The sequence below is a fragment of the Lissotriton helveticus genome, chromosome 6 (assembly GCF_964261635.1).
Source record: "Lissotriton helveticus chromosome 6, aLisHel1.1, whole genome shotgun sequence".
Lineage (NCBI taxonomy): Eukaryota > Metazoa > Chordata > Amphibia > Caudata > Salamandridae > Lissotriton > Lissotriton helveticus.
In genome coordinates, this window is record NC_136067.1 from 1836036628 (window position 1) to 1836050061 (window position 13434).

Here is a 13434-nt window from a genome sequence, read left to right on the forward strand (position 1 = left end):
TGCGCCACATGTGGGCGTTCCGGCGCAGGGTGGGCGTTCCGAGGCAGGTGCACCTCGCAAAAGTGCCTGCACTTGTGCGACGCTGTTACGTCAATTCCTTACGCCTGCTTGAAGCAGGCGTAAGGACTAACGCAGCACGTTAAGCATAGAGCACACCCGAGCATTGCTGGAGTCGCATCGCGCTTGCGACGCGACTCCAGTGATGCGCCGCCCTTACGTCACGAGATGCGTCACGCATCTGCCTACCCTTGCGCCACGGCGCGCCGTATTGTAAATGTGGCGCATCCGCCGTGACTCAAGGGTAGTTTTGCGTGACACATTTGTTCTGGCGCATCCCTGCTGATTTGCAGAGATGCGCCAGAACTCATAAATATGCCCCTAGATTCTTTTTGACAGGGAATCGCATTTTACGATTTTGATCTTGAGATGTGATACACATATAACAGCGTTACGAATGGGCAGAAAATCTTTTTCAGAAGGCCTATTGGGTAGTTTTCTGGATAGCTTTCTGCTGTAAGCAGTGCTTGTAGACACCTTCACACGAAGCCCTCTTTCCTGTGCAATCATAAAATTGTTGGGCCTCATTTACAAACGTTTAACTCACAGTAGTGCAGCAAACAGCAGCCGTGCACCAGCGCAGACAACAGTGCTCCATTTTGCAAGGGTGCCTGCACTGGGGGGGGGGGGGGGGGGAGTGAATGAGTTTTTGTGCAGGAAGGGACACCTCAGTAAAGGCATTTTCCTCGTTCTATGTGTACTGCAGAATGCTGCACGCATAGAAAGAGGAAAAAATGAGGAGAAATAAAAGTTTAAAGGAGGCGTAGGATTCTGACACATTCCCAGGTTTACAAAATGTTGTAAATATGGGAATTTGTCACGTTCCATGGCTGTTGTGTGGGAACGCCCACAGCTACACCCGTGGAACGCCCCTTTCACACAGAGTTATGTGTGAAAGGGAAATATATTTGCAAGGCCATGAAATGTCATGCAGGGTGAATTTAAATGGCCTTGTAAATCTGGGGGACGACATTGTGGTGCAGGTGAGTCAAAAAAGTGACGCACCCGCAGTGCAATGGGCTAGTAAGTAAGCCCCATTGTCTTTTGGGAAGTTGGGCGTCATGCTAGCGACTTCGTTTCTGCTGTCTTTATTGGTGCGCTCATAGGGCAGTGACTGCTTCTGGAGCTGATAACACTTGTGGGGACCTCTACGGTAGGCAAGACTGCCTGCTGTGTGCCCGTGGTCTGTGTTGCAGGCTCAAGATGGTGTGACTATGAAGGAAACATTTGGATGCAGTGTCTTGGGAGTGTCAGAGGTGGTTGTTGGTGAGCTGGAGTCACTGTCAGTGCTGGGAATCTGCAGCTTCTGGAGTTATTTGTGTATTTTTGAGGTCTTCAATTAGTTGTCATGGCAGCTTTGGGTGCAGTACCACTCTCTGGCATGCTGTCCTTTTATAGCTACTATGAGGGTGCCCAGCCCGCAATTGTTATTGGGCAGGTGTGAATGTAATTGACTCAGGCTGTGGGTGTGGTGGACTTCCAGTTTTTTTGTACTGTGATTGGTGTGGAATTGCTGCATGTGTAGTTCCTGTTTATGTAACACTTGTTTCAGATTAGAATTTAAATTGTGTACCTAGTGTTACAGTGAATGTAGAAAAGGGAAAAGGCCTACCCATGGTAATGCAAGCATCAGCAGAAAGACGTGTAGAAAAGAGGGAGGGAAGCAGACACGAGTTTTAGTAGACAAATATGATTAGTAAACACAGCACAAATGGGAAGTCGCTGCATGCATCACAGGCACGTATTGTAAGCACACGTCTCTGAGAAAATATGTAGATAAAAGTAGACACAAAGAAACAAGATAAGCCGGTGATTAGACATTGCAAAACAGTAGACGTGTAGGGAGAAAAGGCGTTGCTAGGCTTCAAAGCACAAGACAGTCAAGGATACCTGAAAATGTATCAATAACATGTGCACTTCAGTCACATTCTGCAACATGTGTTTAGATGTTGTTGCAGAAACTATTGCTTCTTGCTGAAATGATAAGAGATAATGAAGTGCTTGAGCAAGCGCTTGATTTAACATGCTGACAAAATGAGTGACATATTGTGGTTTTGACACTATATAAGACACTGCCTGTTATGTTGTAGTCTGAGGTCAGTTTCCAGATCCGTGAAGCTAGCTGACCTCCCGTGCTTATTTGATAAACTCCATACTTTATTGTCAACAGAAGTTGTGTCGTCTCTTTCTCCGACAACACTAGGATGGGATAAACGAAAGGTGTTGTTGGGATTGTGTTCAGATGTGGCTTCCTAGATGTGCACACGCCCATCAATGAGTAAGCATGGCTTCTTGTATTGGGATGAAGATTAGAGTAGTTGAATGGGGCTTATTTGTTGCTTATAGTTGCTAGCAACCTCCCTTGGCATAGCCCTTCACCCAATACTCCGGGCCTCATGTAACTAATCCATAGGGTTGAAGTTGTGTTAGATTGAAATCCAGTGGTCAGTATGGTGATCGGCATAGAGGCAATTGTTAGTAATGGAATGCTTTGGCATATGAGCCATAGGATATGTTGCTTCAGTATTGCAACAAAGTCTATCACAATGTGTGTGGTTTGTGGTGACAGATTTATCCTCTGCTTGACACTACTTCACACTGATACTTTACAACTAGCTGTATCAGTAACAAACCCATCACGACCAGCACCACCACTCACCATGTCTGCAAACTGGATACAAAAAAAATAGTAAAAAGAGGGAACAAACAAGGCAGCAGGCCATTTCCATCCATGCACCCAGGATCTGGAACAACATTCCCATATCCATCAGGAAATCCCCAACACTGCCACAATTTAGCAAAGGGTTCTTTAAAGAGAATATAACGTCGCAGTGCATTAAACTGTCATTAAACCAACTACTTCTCCTTTACTTGTTGACTACATACTTGCATGTGAACCAGTACAGCGCTCCGCTGCCTTTAGTCAATACATACATACATACTGTGCTCTGGGATTAGTGGTTGAAGCAATAAGGAGGGGGTTTACATATATTATTTTCTGGATATTTGTAGATTTTGTAACAATGCATGTGTTGTGTGGACTGCATAATATCTTGGCCTCTATTGCTGGGCTATGTGCAGGATGTGAGTGGTCAGCTGCAGATGTGCTTGGTGTTTTTTAGGTGCGTGCACATGTTCGTGCAAGTGAGCGAGCATTCGCATGGTTGTGTGTTCTGTTCGTGGTTGTGTAGTAGTACACTAGAGGCATTGTTTAATTATCATTGGTGGGCGTCCTTGCAGAGTGCCTTTTATCCTAGGTCATTGTTTGCTGTCATTTCTTTAAGAGCACATGTATTATTATTGGTGTGGTGCCAGGTGGATTAGCACAGTGTTCAGTTTGTGGGGCCATCATGAATCATTAGACACAGGGACCATCTTGTGGATTTGAGTTTTCAGTTGAGGACTTTGTAATTGCTGGATAGTATGAGACACAAATATTCAGCTTGCCTGCTCTGACCCATCTGTTTCAAGTACAACGTAGCTCAAAATTCAAGGTTGTTTCAATAATATATAGCATCCTACAACTAAGGCCACCTCTAAAGCCTGCGGGACAGAGACATATCGGTGGGCTTCAGTGTGACCCTGACGCTAAATGATGATAGACTGCAAACTATCAGAAATAGAAAGGGCATGAGGTGTATGTAGGTACATGTGAGTATTTACAAAAGCACAAACATAGGTAGAGAGTAACAGTGAACGCTGTACAGATGTATATGGTAATTGGAAGAGTGACATTCTAGAGTTGTGAAATCAGTTTAGTCAATGGTTTACAGTTGTGTTCAATGAGATTGGCTGGAGTGTGAAAGATTCGGAATTGATGGGCTTTGGAATGAGGAGCTGGGTGCTTATTGATGAGGAATGAGGTCTTCTTTGAAGAGAAGAGTTTTTTAAATCTTTTCTGAATTCCTGGGGTGAGGGCTGGTGTTGTTTCAGTTCTTACTCACATTGGATGAAAAGCCTTGTCTCCTGATATATTCCTTCTTATTCTTCTTTATTTCAGGTCTGATGCTGCCATCATTCCTTGTGCTCTGGTGGACTCTAGAAGTGGTCAGGTATTTGGCCACTAGGCTGAGATAAAACCTTCACATCCTCACAAGTGGTGATTTATGGCTATTACGAGATGCATGCATGGAAGGGCAGTTGGTCATGAAGAACGCTACTCGGTTCAGCCAGTTTGGTGTCTGGGATGTCAGCCAGTAGGACATTGCCTTTACTGGCTTACACAATGACTCTGAAGTCTGATTCTGTGAGGTATGGTTTCATCTGAACAAGCTGATGTCAGTTGTGAGAATAGGGGAACTATTAACTTTCAGTGCCTGCGAATACCACCTATTTAGACATGGTTCACAGCTCTCTTTGACGAGGACAGCATCCAAAGCTTGCATTGTTGTTTTCTTATTGTTGCACAGAGAAAAACAAAAAGATGATGAGCAAAGTGGTTGATAAACTCTCAGCCACTCTGAGCCACATTCCTGTCCATTATGTTTTGCCCTCTATGCCACTATCGACACAAACCCGATATATGACTCGGAGGGCTGCGGCTGTGTGGATATCACTTCCCCTGGCATTACGCGATATTGAAGACCTGTCAGCATTTAAGAAAAATCTTAAAACTTATCTTTTCGTTTGCTAGTCTCCTTGCTTCCCTTAAGACATTGCGCCGGGACAGTCATGAGTAGCTGTGCGCATTATAAATCCAAATAGCATAACATAACATAACATATGCACATTAGCCTTGGCAGTGCTAAAACAGGTGATGCATGCATCAAAATTAGAGCCACACTTCCCCGCAGCACCAGGAATGCACACAACATGTCATTACGGCCATGCTCTTGTACGTGGTCCGAGTATGTCAGATGCCATCCACATATTAGAAAGCCGTTCAAGCTTTCACAACATCCAAGAAGGAGTTGGAGGAAAATATAAGTTTGTGGCAACATGGCACCCTTGACAACGTAATTAACTAGGATGTTTAAGAACGTACGGGCAAGCAATGATACACTGACTCATTTCGTCTTAGGAGAACTACATTACTGATGGAGGATCTCGTTTATGTTAACTCTTTGTCTATGTTACTTTCAGAGTGTGACTTCAGGAACATGTCAGCCGTCTGCTCCTAAAGAGACCTATTGTTAGGCTGTCCTGTTTTCAGTGTTACATTTTTGTGGATTTTAGTGGTGGTGTTTTCACAGTGTTTACCAAGTCCTTTGAAATCCATGCTTTTCAGTGTTTATTCCACTACCTACTCCCCCCCCAAATAGACATAAACAGTTTTTCCAATGTTTCCAAAACATGTTATTTTTTGCAGTGATTATTATAAAGCACATAATACACTTAAAGGAGATGTACTCCAAGTAATGCAAGTTATGCAGTGTTTTCCAATTGACAGTGTGTTCAAAGCACTTATGTCAGACTGTTTCCAAGCATACAAAGTATATGTATTGCACTCTCACTCACACTCATATCTCATTACTGTCTCTTACATCTATTTACCTGTCACACTTACTATGTCTAGTTTACAGGACTATTAACAGATAAAAAAAAATAAACATGCTATATTCAAATGTTTTAATAAACAATTTCCTGGACACAGTTGGGAGTCATTCACCTACTTCTTCCTGAATATTATGATACTGGAGGCAATGTCCCCTCTAATTTCTTTCTCCTGTGAACGGCAATAAAGGTTCTCTGTGTACTACAGCCAAGGCCACATGTTTTAAAGATGTGATAAATCATTATGCAAGAAAACCTGCACCTCCCCCATGTTCTTGCACCCTCCCACTCTCAGTTATGTTGCTGTTCACGATTCCTCCTCGCCCCTCCAAACTCCCGCCCCCGCCCCAACAAAAACATTAAACAAAGCCAAATAGCACTTGCATACCCGGTAGCTATTTGGCTTTATCGGTGCTTTTTTAGACATAATGCACAGCAGCGTGGACTTCTGTGCAACACGGCTTATAGAGAAAACAGTGCTATAACGCGGTCAACGCGGGCCGCGTTATAGCACTTTGTTCTTTAAGCCTGTGCTGCTGTGGAACTTGTCTAATAAAACATTGACAAAGCCAATGGATCCTGCATGGGTAAAACCTATTGACTTGCCAATGCTTGTTAAAATTGCCGTACATGGGTATTGAAGTTCGGGCTGGGCAGCAAGTGGCCCCCATTAGCAAATTAGATAGCTAAAAAAGTGGCCCAAATTTGCAAATTAGGGCAGTTTTGGTAAAGATATGCTGTATAAGTGTTTTACAAGGTATGGGAGACTGCATGCATTTGTGCTTACGTACTTGTGATAATATCAGGGATATCGACAGACAAATCTGGCCCAGCAGACCATAAAACAGGCCACAAACCGCTCAAAACAGCCCACACACTGACCTGTAAGACTAGCTTGCGAGGCACTGCCTAATTGCCCTAAAGACCAGTGAACCTGTGCGTCTACCCTCCCCTCTGCAGCACATGGTAGAGCCGGGTATGAGGGTTTACAAGGTGTTTGATCTCCAGCGCCGGCAGCAGGTTAGCCCAGCACCATGTGACTCTAGGCAATAGCTCGCTTAATCTTCCCGACGGCCCCCAGCGACAGGACACCTCTCCGGAGGTAGCTGTGTGCTTTACAAATTCTGGTATTTCATTTAATTTCATTTCATATTTCATTTCATTTTAAGTGCATTGGCATATAAATACTTAGCATTTAACTCAAGCAGGTACTGTTGAAAAGAGCTGCATGGTCACAGGGCCCCTGATCAGAATAGGCCACTTGATTCTGTTCTGCTGCAACATACACAGGGAGAGAAAGCTTCCTTCCACACTGCTGCCTTCTATTTAAATGAGCAGAGAACATGGATTGTAGAGGTGGTCAACCCTCCCAACAGCATAGTACCTTGTGAAACCTTCAAAATTGTGAATTTCACCAGATTAATTTGTAGCCCTGCTTTCTGAGCACCTGAAACTTGATGCTTTAGGCTCCACACTGCTTTTCAGCACTCTTTGCCTGACTACATTCAGGCGGTGCTGCTATTGTGTGAACATTCATAGCTGCCAAGTGTCTTCATGCCAAATGTGCCACATTCCGATAGTGTCATCCCTGACCTTTTAACAGACATCACATTGTGTTCTGAGACTTCAAAATTTGCTGTTAAGATTGCATCAATGGATTAAAAAACCCCAGCAGTAAAGTGAAGTTCGGTAAAAAGCCAGGATTATCTGAAGGTATTACAATGTAACAATGGGACACCTTACAGCTAAGAATTTTGTTGGCATGTGGAAAGTCTTATGACATGTTTCGACCACTATCACGAGTGCATGGTGACACCACTGTTTTTACAGGTATCAGTCACTACACCTTGCATTGAATGTTTAAAATCTGGAGAGTTTGGCAGGTGACGTGCTATCAATGCTGACTTGTTGGAAAGAGTGGGACTGTTTTACCTACTCTGTGTCTGTGGGTAAATGTGATAGTGCGTATTTGCCAAGATTCTTATGAGCAAGTCAGTGAAATAATTAAACACTGCCAAAAGATCAAAAATGATTTTCATATTTCCAGGTTCTCTATAGTGTCTAAAATAATTAGATTAGACATAACATATGCCTCTAAACCCTGCACCTTTAATCCAAGCACATAATAATGGAGCAAACAACAGGAAAAAGAATCAATATTTTAGTGACGTCCATAAACAACAAAATTCAAGCAGAATACCAGTCTTTCCTGCTGCTACCTTGTATAACAAACTTACATAGTCTTGGTCCCTTAGAAATAAAAATGACTCCTTCTCTCTCACTTTCCTTTCTTTGAGTGGCATTTTAGTTTGTGGGTGGGCAGGTGTTTATCAGTGTTTAAATGTTTATGCTGACGAAGGTTCTTCCCTTTCAGTAGGGATTTATCAATTATATAGATTTAAACCTACACCAGGATAGCCTACCTATTATATATAAGCGTTGCGCGAGAAATACTGTACAATGGACAATCACGTTTTTAGGTTTCGCCTGGCGATCCGCTGCGCAGCAGCGTTCGCGCAGGCGAAATCTTTTGAGAACAGTATGTGGCTTTGTCCCGCCTCTCTTTTCCATTGGCTAGCTCCATAAATGGAGGCTAGCCATTGGAAGAGAGAGGCGTCCGTCATTGTCCGAGGTGATTCGTGGGCGTTCCCACGATTTTTTTCCCTCTCCGCCCCTTGTAGAACGTCATTGCGGCGGTGGGCGGTACATTTTTTTTTTTTTGGGGCAGCCTTTTATTTTACCATTTGCCCCGACCGCCGCCGTAAGAAGTCGTCCTCTGGTGAGTGCTTGCTGCTGTCCTGCCCCCCCCTTGTTATTCGTGCTTGCTGTCATGCCTTCCCCCGCCCCCCCCTCCCGCTGTCTGTGTCTCCGCTCCCACCCCCCCTCCATTGCTTTGCATGTGCTTGTTTTTCGTGAGTGCTTGCTGCTGTCCTGCCCCTGTTATTCGTGCTTGCTTTCCTGCCTTCCCCCGCTCCCCCTCCCGCTGTCCGTGTCTCCGTTCCCACCCCCCTCCATTGCTTTGCATGTGCTTGTTTTTCGTGAGTGCTTGCTGCTGTCCTGCCCCCCCCTTGTTCGTGCTTGCTGTCCTGCCTTCCCCCGCCCGGCCCCTATGCACAGTCCCCATCAGGCATCTACCGCCACCCCGCTCATTGCTGATTCCTTAAAAGCCAATCCCCAGTGTTCATTGCACAACCCTGAGCAGTCTACCCACTCCTAAGCAGTAAGCCCACCTCCATATTCAGTGCACAATTCCAAGCAGTACACCCCTCCCCGTATTCGGTGCACAACACTGCTCAGTTGGCGCCGGTGCTCACTGCACAGATGCCGAGGGCTGTTTATTTTCTGAGGGTCACTGCAAAGACCTGATTGAATCTGGAAGAGATTGAATACACCAGTATTCCCATTAGGATGCACGACATGCCCCCAGGGTACACGTTCCCAAAGCCCCGCGTGTGTCAGGCAACCAACCGGCGTGGAATTCTATATCCCGCCACCTCGGCTTCCCTTTCCGCGGATCGGGTTTCACTCGTAGCCCTGGAAATCGGCAGGATTTATATGCTGGTTTTATTCGCAGGAATGCAGCGCCAGGGCAGTTGTAGTCTGTAATACCTCACCGAGATCCGTGGAATAGATTTGACTCCATATGAGGCCTTTCGGCGGAGAGATGCGAGCTCTTAATATTGCATGCAGGCAATGAAACGGCATCATAGTCTATAAATAGTTATTAACCCGGAGGGGATTGCGTCACGTCACACTGACCCGCGAGGGGAGCCGCCTGCGCCCGGACACTGTCTCACCGGGGAGGCTAGCGGTCTCTGCACCGGCATTAACGCCCTCTCCTGCTATGTATGGTGTCCGTGCCCCTGCACCGTGTCTACACTACTCCGCACTGTGCCCGCACTACTGCCAAACAATGTCCCACTCTTCACAGCGTGCAGTGTACCCACTACTACCACCCATGCACTGTATAGTGCAAATACTACGCCTCCCTTGGCACAGCATGTATAGTGCACACCACCCCTCGTCCTTGTATAGTGTCCTCTAGAATTAACTCCTCCTTGGCTGTAGGTTCCAACACCCCTGCATACTCCTACACCGACTCCGTGCACCATCCGTTGTGGCACCCTGAAACAAGCATTGACTTCCCCAGCACTGTATAGTGGCAGAACCCCTGCACTGTTACTGTAATACCTAAGCACTGTATAGTGCCAGCAGCCGTTGTGCAAACATTAAGTCCACCCGCACTGCATGGTGTCAGCGTCCTTTCACCATTACAACAGTATCACCTTTACTCTGTGATCCCAGAGCCCATTCACCATTAGTGGCTTACTGGCTTCCCCCACTGCACTGCATGGTGCCAGTGCCCCAACACCAGTATCACACTGCCCCTGCACTATATGATGCCGTGGTGGCTGCCACATCACTCCACTTGCCTCATGTAACTTAACGTCTGCTTTTGTAATTTGTTCACTCGTAAACTTCTCATGTATCATTTCTGTTTCTATTGTGAAGCGCTGGATTTAGCAGTGTCACTGTTGTGTTATAGAACTCGTCTGCAAGTAATTGCTGTCTGCTGAGCTCGTCCAGTAGGGTACAATAGGTCTCACATTTGCGAGAGATTAAGCTATTGGCAATGTAAATGACAATGCCATTTATTTATCTGTTTTCAAAACCAACACATAAATAAAAATGTTGTCATTTACAATGCCAATAGCTCTAACTTTTGCAAAGGCGAAACCGTTGCATTGTAAATGCTTGTTATAAAATGTTTGCAGTGTTATGTGTCCTACCTTCAATTTGCATGTATAGTTTGCTGCGTTTGCCTTTTCTGTGTGCCATCATCGTCTATATCGTTTTATGTCTTCCTCATTCATAGCAGACAAAATGAAGGAAGTGAAAACAGGTCCATTCTAACTATATGTGTAGTATATGTGTTCCTACTTTTTTACAGATATCGGCAGGTAACTATTTTGCTCCATGCTAAGCAAGCCTGCATGTTAAAAGTATTCCTGTATCTGAAAATACACTTAGCTGGTAGGGATAGGATGACAGTAACGTAACAAGGTTTTTTTACTAGTCCTCATGGAAGGTGTAGAGTTTTAATGACCCCAGTAGAAGGCTGAAACATGTTTACTGAGAGGATGCCAAGAGAATCGAACCTATGAGCATCCACATTAATTTATTTTAAGCCTTACCAGGGGTACCAAAAAGAAAGGGATATTCAGGTAGTTCCTAGGTATTTTTATCTCATTAATCACCCCCAAAAGAAATATCAAAATACTCCCTCCACTTAGGATGAACCACCATGGTTTCTAGGGTACCAAGATGAGGTCCGATGATGAAACATGCTGCTAATAGCATGGGTAAGGATCTTTAAATAGAACAGCAACATATTCTGAATATGATCACTCTAAACTCCCATAAGCAGTCAGCCTGATGATACCGTTGTTATTCATCCATAGTAAGATCTTGTCTAACTTATCTATGAAGAATTCGCTAATGATATTGTGTTTGCCAAATTGAGTGAGTTATTGGTAAGGTGAGGAGAGAACTGTCAAGTCACACTAACCTTACAATCTGGATCCAATGGGACCAGTTTTGGCTCCCAGTCTTCTCTGAACCCACTGACGACCGTACATTAACAAAATGTAGGTTATAAGTAGATCAGGGAAAAAAGGAATGGGATGACAGAGAGAAACAAAGACACTAGATATTGGCCACTGCCTGGTTGCACAGCTGGGCCTGATTTACACTGCAATTGTCTTGACATCTAATGGCAAGAGAATACTTTTAGTACATCTATAGTATCAGATTTAGCATTTAACTTTATATGTTATACAATATACCCGCTGACAATCTCTATATTTCCACCACTGTACTTTGGAGTAAAAATTGATATTCTCTCAGTAGATTTTAATAAAGGAAACCATCAGATGTTATACATTGTTTGTTAATGACAATAGCCTTCAAAGGTATGTGATAACTTTCATTGGTTCTGATTATGTTCAATGTAACAGGTTGATATCTATAACATGAAAAGCATTCATTAATTTCATATAATTCACCTAACAACCAACAAGCATTCGCTCATTTACAACAATACCTTAATGCCAAATATTTTCAAGTAAAGATATTAAATCTGTGCAGGATGAGGTTCCTATCTCCTCTGGTAGAAATTATGCCATTTAGAGTTTGGACTCCTAATAGATAAGTCCTTTTGTAACAAACAAGTGCAGGTAACAGTTCGTAATCCTACCGGATGACTCATTGTGCCAAAACAAGTGCAAAATAAGAGTACATCATAATTATGAATTATTTCTGAAATAATGTTCAGGTGCAAGGTGTCTTTCTTCTTACATTTTGTGTTAGAATACTTCTCTGACTCCAAATATCTTTTTCGCCAACTTTCAAGAATAACAGATTGCAAGGATCTGAACTTCAGAACAACAGGCCCAGGCTGCAACAAATATGCATCACAATTGTCTGAAAAGGATGTTGTGGACCACAAGGAATGTACACCCTAAGCCTCCAAGGTGGAGCTCCTGTGGCTCCATGGGTGTTTATGTCCTTCTTGTTTTATTCAGGTGTTTAGCACATCACGCCCTTTCAAGATGTGAAGCCTCTTTACAGGATGCACATAGACTCTGGCCCCCCTGCCACCTTCTTTTGCTCCTGACGATGCCCATTTTCCAGGAGGTTTGGAGCAGCACATCTTCACGCAGGACCAGCACACAGAAGTAAATACGTCTTGTGAATCCTGACACAGTGTTTGATTGTTTTCAATAGGAGTTCCGCAGTGATGGTGGGTTTTGACATTGGTTGTGTGTGCACTAGTCAAGAAGTCTTCTTTGAAAGTGCTGGTGTGATGTATTGTATTGAAAATAATCGGGATATTGTTTTAGAGGTTTAGGTCGACAGTGGGTTGAGTGGGTGGCACAAGGTAGTTTTAAATGAAAAAGGGGTTGTCTCATCATTGGTGTGGAGAAAATTGAGATTGTTGGCTTTGGAGCTGGTTGGTAGTGTGAAGTTCAGTATGCTGAACAAGTCAAAGATGTTATCTTTCCTTTTCCTGGCAGATATGTTTACAGATAGGTTAAAGTCCCAAGCAAAGGAGTTAGAATGTCAAATGGATGAGATGACAGTGACGATTCTGATTTCCTCAATTAAGTTTTGTTTGTTACTTGTAATACATAAATGAGATAGGTCGTTACTTTGTCGACTTTGAGTGGCGGGGAGCAAAATAAGGAATTCCACAGAGTTCATTGGTTTAGGTTCTTGGAAGGTGCAATGGCTACAATCTCATGTTCCCCTAAATTATAAAGAACACGCCCACTAGATTTTCAGAACCCCAAAGGAAATTGCACCTTTTTCATAGAAGAGGAAAACTAGCAGTGTCTCTCAACCCTCTCACTGACTTATAATCATAGGAAGAAATATGTAAGGCGTCAGACAACACTATCAGATACCCTCTCATCAGCAAGTAAAATGCGTAGTCCTGCCCTGCACCCTAAAATCAGTACACACACACACAAATATTGGTATTTTACAAAAGACTAATGTTTATTATGAGTTATTCTCCAACAATAATAAGACGTACTGCCATGAATATTAGAAACTCTGTGAAAAAGATGAGTAAAAGACTGAACCCTAAATATACTCCACAGATCCCTAGTCAATTATTCTAATCCATACCTATGTTATAACTAGATAATTCACAGTGTAGCTTGTTTTAGAATGTCTGTTCCCAGTCATGTATCATTTTGCTTACCTATATCCCACAAGGCCTGAAGTCAGAGATGAGGCTCTACACATCCCTCGAGCAATCAATCATTGCCACTTGTAAAGCGCGCTACCTACCCGTAGGGTCTCAAGGCGCTGGGGGGG